Below are 8,790 nucleotides of genomic sequence, written 5' to 3'. Positions count from 1 at the left end.
ATAGCAAAAATCCTGTCAAGGGCAATAGGCCACTGCTTAGCTACATATCCAGAACCTTGCCCATTAAAGGGCTTGACCTTGGACCTTTGAAGGTCCTTCATCTGTGAAGATACAATGGATCTATGTCGATCCCTCAGAGGGCTCCTAGACCTAGGTCTATGCTCATGTCTTGCCCGATGTGCTCTATCTTGATCATGAACAGGAGGTAGGCATTCAATGATGGTTCGCATCATTTTCCTCAGACCAATCTCCTCTAAGTCAGCATGTTCCTCTCTGTGGTTCTCTTCCTATTGTTCACTGACATGCTCTTCCCGATTCTCTTCCTGAATGGGGCTCTCGTGTAAAGACTCATGAACACTAATATCTCTACCTCGTCCACGGCCTCTACCATGGCCAAGGCTATGGCCTCTAATGGAAGATCTTATCCCAGATACCATCCTACAATAATATCCAAGACACAAGATGCTAAAATAACCATGAAACATACTACTGAAACACATAGATAAAAGACACATGTTTTGCAAACAAGATATTTTCAATTTTCAGTTTACCTATAATTTTCAGTTTAAGTATAATTTCAGTTTTGAAGTCTAAGTGTTGAAGTATGAAAATAGGTAACTAATAATTTACATAATGTTTCAGTTTAAGGTTTGCATTTTTTTTCAACTAGTTAACACTAGTGGTGTTCCAATATACCCAGAGCTCCCAATGTAGAAACTCTGGCTCTGATACCAGATGTAATGCCCCGCCAAGGGATCCAAAAGAATTAACCTAAAGTTTCACTAAGTTTGCTAAACAAATTTTTTTTTTTTAAAGTAAGAAAGTATAACATACACATCAAACACATAGTAGCGGAAGCAATAACATGTAATCATCGACAAACATACATTGCAAGTTACATTTCTTAAAGATCCCAAGACGTTGAGTCACGTTTAAATTTAATTAATTCTAAGTCTAACAAATATCACATAAATATGAAAGAATAATCAGAAGTCCCATGTCCATATTATACATTTGTTCCGAATGCCTCTTGGCAAATTAATTCGGAATGCTCAATCATCCACTGTACAAGTCACAGGGTATGAAAGGCCTAAAAGAATATACATATGTAAAGATCAAGATACAACATCCTCAAATTCATGATACAAAGTAAAGTAAAATATATGAAACTATTCACCATACATGATACATCCATAATGATAAAACATCTATCATAAAATCTAACCATCCATCATAATAATCCAAGAACATAGTGAAGGTAAATGCCAATCACGAAATCTCTAGCCACGGTGACCACGGAACGGATCTCAATGGTAAGAGTAAAAGCACTACCACCCGACCGCGTGGGACCTAAATGGTCCACTCCCACCGCGGTGAGGAGATAGTCTCAAGTCCCAAACAAGGTATCAAAACACAAAACACAAGTACTCTCTAAGTCTGGGAAATCCTAAAAGTATGCTAACTCAAGGTTTCCTAAAAAGATCGACATCTAAATCCTAGAGGTACCACAAGACACGTAGGAAACCTAATATGCAAGCGGGAAAGTGTCATCGCAAAAGTCACGTAGAAGTTACCCGAGCAATCCCTTAGGAATCCCAGGTCCCTACTGATCCCTGCGGCCACTAGTATCCTCTCGTACTGACAAGGCATCCTATGGAATGCAAGGTCATAACCAAGCGTTCTCTCTACCCCATCCTAGTTTGTACTAGCGCTCAAGGCATGGGAGAGAGCATACAATTATCTTGTTAGGTTCATTTTCCCTTATTTAGTGTAAATGTTTTCACTTATTAAAACAACTTACAATGGGTTACTCCAGGCAGCCTCTTAGGGCCCCGATCCCAATTGCAAGCCACTTCCCAACACTACACATAGATAACCTACCCTAGGCTCATGAAATCACAAATCAAAGAATCATAATAAAATCACCTCAGTCCTATACAAGCAACCGAAAAACATCATAAAAAGATAAGCCACAAAATTACATCAGTTCTTCATGAGCAACAGATAATATCAAATAGTAAACATATGATCACGACAGTTCTCTATCAGCAACTGAAGGCATCAATGATAAATCATAAAATCCAATGGTTCTCCAATGAGCAACCAGAAAGTATCCCAATAGTAAATTACAATACTGATCGAAGACTCCAAAATGGTCAAGTCAAAACATGACATAATCAAGAACATAACAAACACTTCAGTCCTCTCAAGCGACCAAAAAGCAATCCAAGTATAACTGATCGAGACTCAAAAATGGTTATCAAATATAACTGATCAAGACTCAAAATGGTTAAGTTAGGTATCTCAAATACATACACCTCAGCTTCACACAAAGAAACTGGAAAGCAATAACAAACAGTAAACACAATCATGTCATAGAGCACTTCATCACATTACCATGGTCGGGTTAAGAAAGATCGAGACCAAATCATCATGACATCACATTCACAACCCCGAACCTCTGGTAACAACCTAAGATTGGTCAAAGCTAAGCCAACCCCCAAAAATCACAAATAATAGACAACGTATAGAAACATCAAAGTCTCATAGATTGGATTTGTTTTTTTGAAAAATATTGTTGATTTAAACAATAAGGTTTCAGTTTCAGTATTGTCAAACCTAAATAAGATTAATTAATGATACATAAAGAATCATATGATATTTATTTATAATTTATTTATTTATAAAATTATTAATAAATAATAAAATTTCAATATAATTTAAAATTTAATAAATTTTAAATTAACTAATAATAATATTAAATAAAATAATTATATTTAAAACGATTTAAAAAAAATGATTTAAAAAAAAAAGAAATCGTATTACTATTAAAAGAAACGACATTTTTTTAAGGCCCGTCGGCCTGCTGTCCACCTACGGCAACAGGTGTTACTGCTACCGCAGGCAGCAGTACTTCATATTGCTGCTGCGCAGCGTGGGGAAGGGTGTGGAGCATGGGGAAGGGTGTGGGGCGTGGGAAGTGGTGGCCCCGTCCCACCCAAATATATATATATATATATATATATATATATATATATATATATATATATATATTTTTTTTTTCTTTTATAAAAAAAATCTCTAATTTCATTTTCAAATAAATGTATAAAATAAATTAATTTTATTTTAAATTAGATTTATTTAATTTTATTAAAACAATATATATATATATATATATAATAAATAATGTTTATTTTAAATTTAGTTTTATTTAATTTTCATTAAGACAATATCCTCCAAGGAAAATATAATATATATATATATATATATTTAAAACTTAGAACTTTCAATTTTACATTCAAAACCCTTACTCATTTAAATCTTAATTTATTTTTTTTTCTAGAAAACAAGGGTTCTAATAACTCTTCTAGTCTCCATGAATACAAAAATTATTGACGAACAATTAATGAATTCACAATATTGAAAGGTTAAAACTTTCATCACAGAGAAATCAGATTTACAAACTCCGGACACGAAGAAGACAGGAAAGGATATTTGCGTAATAAATCGATAATCAATAACACAAGACCCTACTTGATCCTGATGCTATTATGCCATCTCCAGGAACTGTACGAGAATTCGCTCCTCTCAATAACCTTCTTCTGGAAAACTTTCTTGGTATCAGCCTTCTAAAATTCGCTTCCGAAAGTAGTCTCCCTAAAAATTCCCGTCCAAATTCGTGTGTGCCAAAAATGAACCCCCAAAGTTGTAATAAGAAGTTTTCTCCTCAAATCGGGGCACTAATTGTGCGTTCACCCGAGAAGACTCTTTGCACAACTGAGTTAACTCCCAAATTAACCTTTATTATCTTTTCTTTTAATTTGCATTCATCTTTTATGCACATTAAGTTGATTTATTAAATAACTTTATTTAATATTCTACTTGACTTCTATTTTTAATTAATTTATTAATTTAATCTCATGTGCACTTTATGAAATTAAAATAACATTATTAATTTCTATTACTTAATCTTTTAATTTATTACTCAAATTTAAACTCATGTTTAGATCATGTGATCTAAAATCCTTTAATAATTTAATGTCTTTCAACTTTTAATTTCTTTTAGAAACTTGATTGATAACATGTTTAATTAATTTAAATAACAATAATATTTAGCATTTATTTAAAAATGAACTCCAAATATATTATTATTAAATTAAATTAATATTATCCTATTCTAAATTTATCTTTGAACTTTAACCTCTAAATTTAATTCTTTTATTTAATTAATTTCTCAATTAATTAAATATTAAAGATATCATATTAAATTAAATCATTAATTAATCTTTTAATTAGACTTAATTAATAGAAAACACATCAAGGACTCATATAACAACATACGAAAATCCATCATAGAAAAACACATACTAAATCAAACAAAAAGGGTTTAATCATGAAATTACATCTTTTGATGCATTCAGAGGGTACTTAACTCAGATACTTGTCCTAATTATCAATTAGGACAGTTGGCTAAAGGGTTTAGGATTTGGGCTTAAGAGTTTATCTCCCCTCTCTTACCATTGAGACAATGCGATAGGGTACGCTTATCCTAGCAATTCAGGGAAGTCGATACCCGGTACCTGCAACCTGCATAAAATCCACGCATGTACAAACACAATATTCTAAGCTAAACAGACAATGGCAGGAAGTGGTGCATCGTGTAGATCCCGACTAGCAGGTGACTACGACTCCCTTCCTTAACCACATCAAAAACACCATACATAAATAAAAACAAACACACACACCATACACATGCAGTATGGGGTAAGTATCCATAAGAAAGCACGTGTGATAATAAACCATCTAACTAATCATCATCGATAACTGAAACCATTGAATAATCAGCATACATGTATGAAATATAGAGTACCAAGTAATCTCATCATATAATAAACTGAGTGTAAAACAACATCTGATAATCTCTAAAATAATAATACTAATCATCAAACATAAATTGGCCTAAAAGAGTTTGGCAATGAAGACTGAAATGCGACTTAGGAGCAGGCACTACAGAATGTTTTCATATTTTCAGTTTCTCATGCATGCAATTAGATCAGAACTTATGTGATGGATTCAATGCTAATTGAAAGGTTGAAATTGTTGAAGTTTTAGAAGTTACTGATTCACCCCTCACCTCTTAGTAACTTAGCTTAGTCTTGAATATTTCCAAAAATTGGTATCAGAGCATTTTGGTTCTCAAGAGAAAGCTTGACAACTTGAGCAAAGGTCAAGACCATGGAGATATTCAGACTTGAAAAAGCCATTAACAATGAGAAGCTAGATTTAGAAATGGTCATTGCCAACTAAAGAAAGGAGAGGAGCAACTCTCCTAGTCCCTGAAGAGAAGAAATGAACTTGCAATTCAAATGAATGATCATTCTTTATATTGAACAAAGAATTGAATATTTTTATCCTTTAAGAAATTTAGATGAAGCCAATGAAGCAATCAAAGAACTCCTAGAAAAGAATGGTTCCTTGCAAGAAGAAGTAAGAAAGCCAAGAAGAGAACTAGAAATTCAGTCAGTAAGGTTATGTGAAGTCTTGGAACAGAGAAACAAGATGAAAGAAGAGATAGATAGAAGGAATAATGAAATCTAGAATCAATCCCTTCAGCAAGCAGATCTTATTGATCAACTCTCCAATGCAAATGAAGAAATCATCAACCTAAGACTTGAAAATGAAAGAATAAGGAATGATCTAAATTCTGAAAGGCAAATCAATGAAAGAATGAGAAATGATCTGAAATCTAAAAGATTGAGGAATGATCTAAACTCAGAAAAGAAAATCAATGAAAGAATGATGAAATCTCAAGTAGACATGAATCAATTGAATGAACAAAATCCCTATAAGCAAAAAGGAAAAGCAAGAATTTGATATACAAAAGAAGGAGAATCATCCAAGCAAGGAGCTCAAAGGAACCAAATACCTACTTGCAGTTACTGTGGTAAGATAGGTTATACATCAAAAAAGTGCTAGAGAAATGGAAAAGCAAAGCTCAATGGAAAATGCTACAATTGCAATTGTCATGGTCATAGAGCTAATGAATGCAAAGAGAAACCAAGATTTGAAGGCACAAATACAAGAAACATGGACACAAGTCATCAGAATGCAAAAATAATGTATTGAATCCAACAGAGCAAATTGTGAAAGCAATATTTGGATGGGACTACAACACCTAGTGCAGATGTCATTACTGTGGAGAATTCAGACACCTTGGAATGAATTGTGTTAAAAATCATATAAGGAAAAGATATACTACCAAAACATTTTTCATTTTTTCAAAACTTGGTCATCTTGCCAAGAACTGCATGAACACTAGTAGAATTGAAGATGAGAAAAAGGCAAAAGCTGATAACATTTGAAAATAGATGAGACAACAATGGGTTCTTAAGTCTACCGAGGATACAAGTCCAAGCAATGATGGTCAAGTCACTCAAGAATTGGGTGACTCTACCATTTCTAATTAAGTTATCCTATGAGAACTGGAACTAGGCTATCAAGATGACATCCAAATCAATTCTAGTTGAAAGGTGAAAAAGATCCAAATCTATATTCAGATACAAACTGATCACTGAGTGAGATCAATATCAGTTACTAATGAGTTACTTCTCTACCGAGTGAGGCCAGCTCATAGACTCTACCAAGCAAGGTCCGGAGTAATAAAGATGTTCATGGTTACCAAGTTTTGAAGACTTCATCAAGTGTTCAATAGAAGCATAGTGGATGATAGTTTGTCAATATGATGTCAGTCGATCTACCTTCATACCAAGAATTAATGGTAAAATTTTAACAAAAGGCATGGAATTGAAGTCATTTCTTACTGTGAAATCTTGAGTGCCATTGCAAAGAGAGATTTTTAGTGCAACCTAAGCAATTTGAGTGAATTTCCAACAATTTTTTTTTGAAATCTCTCAATCTACCAAGTGAAAATGGCATCCGCTAGCAACAAGATTAAGTGAGCATCTGACATGTTGGTTCGTGGAGTTAAATGGAAGGCACTAGATTTCAAGCTCACTCCTGCGGTTGCCAAAACCCTAGATCCAAGCGATGCACAATCCTAGATTCCTCTAAAGGTACTTCTTATCAATGATATTCACACTCATTCCAAATGTGTTATTCAAGAGATTGGTACGCTAGAAATAGATGATGCCCTAGGCCAATTATGTGTAAATGGAGTCCTAAAACCTGAGCATCAACATCTAGAAACCAAAGGACTGACACACATCCCTCATATGCCTTGAGAATTTCAAATCAAATGGATTAGGTTTATCCTCAGTCGGGTGCACAATTGGCAACTATGGCTAAAACAACCAATTCTAGTAACCAAGAAGATGATTCATCAAATCACTAGCCTCCCTATGCCAGCCAAAGCCAAAATGATAAAAACCCTAGGTCGAGCAAAATTGGAAAAGAAAACCCTAGCTGAATGGGATGGTAGAGGAATGAAAATTAGTAGTGTCACTGATGTAGAACTAAAGTTTGGTATTCACATCATTGCACACAAGATATACAATTCAAGCAGATTGAATAGTGTGTCATGTGAAGTAGTGGACTTGGCTGACAAGGTGGTTAAGAACAATTTATCATACGACCTTGCCGAGCCATTGTTGAAACAACTCAACAAAAATATGGAAAGCATAAGAACTTCAAAGAATAACCCATGTAAGTCTGGTTCCTTGTTAACTTGTCTATTCTTCTATGTTCAAAAATTCTTCCCTTCTAAAGGCACTATGGTTTGGAGAAAAGATGTGCCTGTGTTATATCAAATCAATGAGTATATTACCAAAATGGGCAAAAATTACAACAATATTATGGGCAACTACTTCAATGCATTTAAGGAGAAAATGAACAACAGATTCAAAATTCCTAAGAAGCTAGTTGAAGACTACAAAGATGATATATGTTTCATGGTGGATAGTGATAAGGTGTATATTCAAACAATTAAGCCTAGAATTGTGTGGGTAAAACCTCTTGGTTATGAGCTTAATATTGATGAAATTAAAGTTATTATTGAAGCTCTTGTGAATGACCTAATTGATCCTAAGGCTACATATTTTGGAACATATGATGAAGCAAAAGCTAGGATTGAATTAGAAATAAAGCTCCCTCAGGTGGCCAACAAAGGGGAAAGAAGGATTGCAAAACTAAAATCAAATTCATCCCTTTTGTTAACCAAGGGAAAAGGTGAGGATGAGCAAGGTGAAGAAGCAGAGGATGAGGAAGAGTCTGAGAAAGAAGAGCCACTAAAGAAGAAAGGAAAAGTGATCATCACCAAGCCAACAAAACCATCTAGTATAGGTTTTACAAGGAGATCTTCAAGGAAGGAGGAGATATTGTACTTAGAAAACCTCCACCCACCTTCCAAGATAGATTAAAATATCTAGAAGTAGGAGTAGGTATAACAAATTTCAAATCATTAAAATATGAAATTAGGACAGTAGAGGAGCAGAAGCAGATCGAAGACCTGGTGATGGATAAGATGGGTAAGTGGAAATACTCACCAGATTAGCTTGCTTCTCAATTTCCTAGTGAATTATTAGAAAAGATAAAAACAAGATGGGATTTTTCTATGCAAACTGTCAAGGATATATATGAGAAAACCTTGAGGTAGCTATTATCGGGCATATTAGATGCTGAGGTAAAAGAGTCATTGAAGAAGAATGAAGAAAAAATGACTCTAAAGTTTAATACCTGTCTAGTTTTGATCAAGGACATTGAGCATGTTGTTAGGAATGCAACAAACACTTGGAAGAATATCTATTTGTTACATAAACCAAGTGATTTTCTAGT

This window comes from Cupressus sempervirens, chromosome 5, assembly GCF_028749045.1.
Source record: "Cupressus sempervirens isolate cs-2001-9-10 chromosome 5, ASM2874904v1, whole genome shotgun sequence".
Taxonomy (NCBI): Eukaryota; Viridiplantae; Streptophyta; class Pinopsida; order Cupressales; family Cupressaceae; genus Cupressus; species Cupressus sempervirens.
The sequence above is the reverse complement of the archived record's forward strand: the minus strand, read 5'-3'. Positions refer to the sequence as shown.